General features: G+C 50.3%; 1 long non-coding RNA gene across 1 annotated transcript; it reads right to left on the reverse strand.

Moving 5' to 3' along the window:
* Positions 1-467: 467 nt before the first annotated feature.
* On the reverse strand, positions 468-2188 carry LOC139828177 (uncharacterized). Its single transcript, XR_011739539.1, has 3 exons — positions 1699-2188; positions 1485-1613; positions 468-1139 (listed from the first exon to the last, which is right to left on the reverse strand). It is a non-coding gene; the product is annotated as an uncharacterized lncRNA (long non-coding RNA).
* Between the last annotated feature and the right edge of the window lie 2683 nt (positions 2189-4871).

Genomic DNA, 4871 nt, shown 5'->3' on the forward strand with positions numbered 1-4871 from the left:
TCTGATTTGCAGGCTTCGAATCTCAATTTGCATTCTCCCCGCCTACTCACCTCCCTGCCCAAGCCCCGAGGAGATTTGCATATCCGGCACGACGCTCTGCTCTGTTCTGTTTCTATTCGACCCCATCTATTTCTATTATTTCTACTTCTATTAATTCTCGTTCTATTTCTTTTCCTGTTTTCTGTTTCTTTCCCTGCGAAGTACAAACCACACCTGATCTCACAGATGTCCAGTGTAACCTGTAGCTGCTTTTGGTAAATATGAGCAGAACTTTACAGCACACGGTTTTCCCAGCAACATGAAGCAGAGAGCGTATTCAAAAAAAAAAAAAAAACAAACCACAAACACAAAGACGACACACAGCCTTGTAAGTCGGGTGATTAATTCTATTCAGTACGCTTTTACTTAAGTTAGATTACAAGAAAACTAAATGGGGCTCGCCCAGTGCCCTGTGAGTAGTAAAAACCATCACCACACAGTCAGTCATTCAGCAGAGAGCTCGCAGCAGCTCCCCGGCTGCCGCAGTTATGGAACGAAGCGTCTGGCTCGCACACAGAGCCCCCCAGCCCCTGCTCCCACCGCTGACCAGGTGCGGGTGCCGTTCTGCTCCCTGGGGGCAGCTCAGGCCTTTCCCTCAAGTGCACCCGCCAGAGACATTTCCGGGTAAGGATGAGTTTTTTAATCCTTTCTATAAACAGAATTTCTTTGCATTTTAAAAACCTTGTACATCACTGACATTGACTCCTATGTCTCTTTTTACACATACGTATGTATTTAGGGAATATATTTGATTCATATATATCATCTATTTCCACTGTAATGTATATCTACTTAGACATCTACACACTTGCGTATGCATTTACATGTATATATCTGCTTAAACTTATACAGAATATCTGTTTATGCTTATATATATCACCACTTATTATCTAGAATATCCATTTATACTTACGCACCTGTTTAGCCTTCTCTTTGGACACAAATATCTTTCTAGACTTGCAGATGTTGGCATATTGTTACAATCATATTATTACATTTATGTATATTTAGACAGAGCTATCGATTCACACTTGGCGTGTGGCACGATGAGCAGGGACACGTGGCCAGCTGCACGGCTCAAGCACGAGGGACACCCCGACCTGCCAGGGAAAAGCGCCACTGAGAGCCAGACAGAAACAAAGTACGTCAGAGCACGCTGTCAGATATTGGGGAAACACTCATAGCATCCAGTTGCCTCTCTTTTTCAGTTTTTAGAACAAATACCCATCTGCTTAAGTACACCTAATAAATTATATGCTGCACCTACTCAACAATTACTCTTAACTATGGAAGTCAACATGTAAATTAGACCATTTTATTTGCTTTAAGTTTCATTGATAGGAAAATCAGTGAGATAGAAGACATGGGTTTACTTTAAAAAATAAATAAATATCCCCATTCCTGCAGTGCAGCATAAGGCTACGAAAAAGGAGCGTCAGACTCACGAACACTTTTGGCTGCACTGCAGCACACAGGGGAACACGTTTCTGTGACCGTGACAGCTCGACTGTCGCAACCGGGAACCCGAAGCCCAGCGGTGCCACCAACCTTTGCCAGGCCTGCTGTGCTGGGCTCTGCGGAAGGAAATGGACTTTGGTTGGTTGTTTCAAAGAAAATGAACAGTCCTGTTGTTGATGAGGCCACTGCCCACTACATCACCTGGGAAGATCCACTCGGAGGGCAGGTTCATAAAATGCAGCTTCTTGGAATGAGGAATGCTGCCGTTTTGGAAGATTTCTTACCAACTGAAGTCAGAACTACACACTGTAGGTTAAGAGAAAAAAGTCACTATTGAAACAATAACTCATCCAAATCACACATGGACTCACCGCCACCAGTTACGAGGCTGAAAGTGCTTCTTGGGAACACCTGGCAAACACGCAGAACAAAACCGATTTGCCCAGGTGCTTGTATCTCTGTCAGCTTTTTGAGTACTATTCTAAGATATTTTAAAAACCTATTGAGTGAAAAAGAACAAAGCATTTGTCATTGAATCAGGTTGTTTCTTCTGGACATCTGAACTCTTACAAACACCTCCTTTCCTCTTTTAGTACAAAATCATTTCCATAGTATCATTCAATAGTAAGCCCACAGAAACAGAAGATTACGCTTTCAGGAAGAGAAAATAACCAGAGGGAGGTGAGCTCTGCACAGGTGTACCGTGCTCCAGAACAGACCTTATTTTTAGTACTCCTGGTAAAATATTTCGTATTAAAAATATAGAAGGAGAGTCGGTGCATTCTTAATGTTAACTTTAAAGTCCACTCTACAAGTACCTGAGGAAAAGTGCAGACACGCGTCCTAGCCGTACCTTGTACGGGCAGACCGCTCTGGATTCCTTCTGTCTGTCTGGTACTTCTGTAGCAGAAGACGGGGCAACCGCGGTGAAACGGTGGCAGCAGACATCCAGCTGAAAGAGGAAAAGCCCTTCAGAACAAAGCTGGAGAGGAACCTGACACTTCCTTTTTTCTTGTGAAGGCTACAGTTGAGTGGAGAAAAAAGTATTTTGCACCATCTTCAGTACAGCTGTTGATACGGCCACTGGAGCGTTTGCGTTTTTTGGATAACCAGGCCATTTTTGACTCATTGGCAGTCTGAGTTCCCTAGAACACATTTTCCCAGATACACACAGAACACAGACACAGATATCACCCAAGTATAGCCAAGATTTCCTTCCTCGCCCTGGATGCTGTCATTGAAGAGCCCAGCAGCCCATCCGTCCTCGTGAACCGCCCCACTGGAAAAAAACAAAAATTATCTTTTCCAGGCTGTTTCTTCAAAGGGTAAAGATATTTTAAATTGCAGTTATCTTTTCCAACAAAGTGATTTTGTGATTCCTTTGAAAAGGAGGGTAAGCTTGCCAGAGAAAGATAGGGACAGGGAGCAAGACAAGGTGACACAGAGAGAGGGGCAAAAGGGCCAGGGAGCAGGGCAAAGGGAAGAAGAGGCCAAAATGAGAGACAAGGAGCAGGAGACAGAGACGGTGGGAAAAATCCTAGAATGGGCAGTGGGAGAGACAGACAAAGGAGAAGTGGGCGCCGGGCTGCGGGACAGAGACAGGAAGGAGGAAACGCAGTGACAGGGAGCAGGGCAGAGCGACAGAGAAACAAAAACAAAGAGGGAAGAAGACAGAGAAACCAGGAGTAAGACAAGAAGAAGGGCAGAGAAACAGGAACCGGGGTGGGTAGGGAGCAGGACCAAGAGATGGGGCGAGGATGGAGATGGAGGAAGAAACCTGGGATGGCCAACAGGACAGGGAAGAATATGACTGTGGGTAGGGAGCAGGACACAGGGATACAGCGAGAAACAATGGGACAGGGAGCAGCATTAAAGGTCAGAAAGAATAAGAGATGAACAGGAAGGAGGAATGGAACGCTGAGATGCTGAACAAGAAACGCCAGCAACAGTGAGCAAGACAAACGAATAGAGAGAGAAGGGCAAGGCAGGAAGAAGAGAGATAGGAAGGTGGGAGATAAGAGCTGCACGTACAGGTACTGAGAAGAAAAGAACAGCAGGGAACAGGCCAGAGAAACTGTGGGGAAAAAAAGAGACTGATGCAGATCAAGACAAAGATATGGAAAAGGGAAAAACAGCTATAGAAGATGGAGCAGGACACAAAAATAGAGAGAAAAGGAGAGGTATAGGGAAGCAAAATTTTAAAATAATAATAATAAACCAAAACCACCACCAAGGAGGGGCAGGGAGGCACCAGGACACACAAGCCGGGGACGAGGCCCCGAGGGCCAGGGACTCACAGCGGCTCTCGCTTTCGGTGGCTGCCAGGAGGCTTCTAACAGCTCAGACGCTCCCGTCTCCTTCTCTCCTCCCTTCCTCTCCGGTAACTCGGGGCGCTCGGCCGTCCTCAGCCTAGGAGAACACGGTGGGGTGTCAGGGCTCCTACGAGACGAGGCTTCGGGGACATGGAGCCTCGCTGGCTCGCTCGCCAGGCAGCCGTCCCGCTCCAGGATACGCGCACGGACCCTGCCGCGCACGTTGGCCCCCGGCCCGCCGCACGCCGCGCAGAGGGAGCCTTCGCCACCCGGAGAGAGGGGCTCGCTCTCTCGCCCGCTGCAGGAAGCGGACATTGGGCCGACGGCCCCGCATTTCTTCCTCTTTACCTCTCCCCAACCTCTCTGGCTCCAGCAGCAGCAGCCCCCGTCCACGCACGGGACGTGCTCCCCTGTCCCTTCTCCCGCCACGCTGCCAGACGAGCCTCGCCAGCCCGAGGCGGGCGCAGCCAACGGCATCCCCTGGGCTGGGAGTGAACGGCCACATCCTCAGCGCGGCCTCTGGGAGAGGGAGAGAAGAAGCAGCGGCCGTTAGCACCGTAGCTCACCCCTGCCCCAGCCTGCTCCTTCCGCAGGGGCCACCGGAGAGGTGCCGAGGGCCGGCTTGCTGCCTTCACAACGGGGCTTGGGAGCGGCCCAGGAACACGGGACGGGTTCGCAGGAGCTGCCGGAGCTGGGGGCGGCTGCACGGGGCGAGCGGGGCCGCGGGAGGAGGCTCGGCGGGAGCTCTGGCGAGCTGGGGACGCACCCGGCGTCTGCCCCCGGCCGGCTGTCGCCTCCTGCTCCTCTGCCGCACGCTGGGGACGGAGGACGGCGCCGCGTCTCCCACCTGGGCGCTGCTCCCCAGGTTCCATTCCCCGCCTGGGCTGGGGGGTCTGCTGAGCATCGGGCGTTCACAGCTCCCCCTCAGAAACACAGAAATTCCAAATTAGAGTTCAGCCTCTGAAAAAAGTAGAGCAGGAGAAAGCAGAGGAATTAGTCAGAAGAAGGGACAGGAGAGCAGCTGAGCTAACGGAGGATTCGAGGGAAACGGGCCACCTCAAA

The sequence above is a fragment of the Patagioenas fasciata genome, chromosome 6, assembly GCF_037038585.1.
Source record: "Patagioenas fasciata isolate bPatFas1 chromosome 6, bPatFas1.hap1, whole genome shotgun sequence".
In the NCBI taxonomy this organism is placed as follows: Eukaryota; Metazoa; Chordata; class Aves; order Columbiformes; family Columbidae; genus Patagioenas; species Patagioenas fasciata.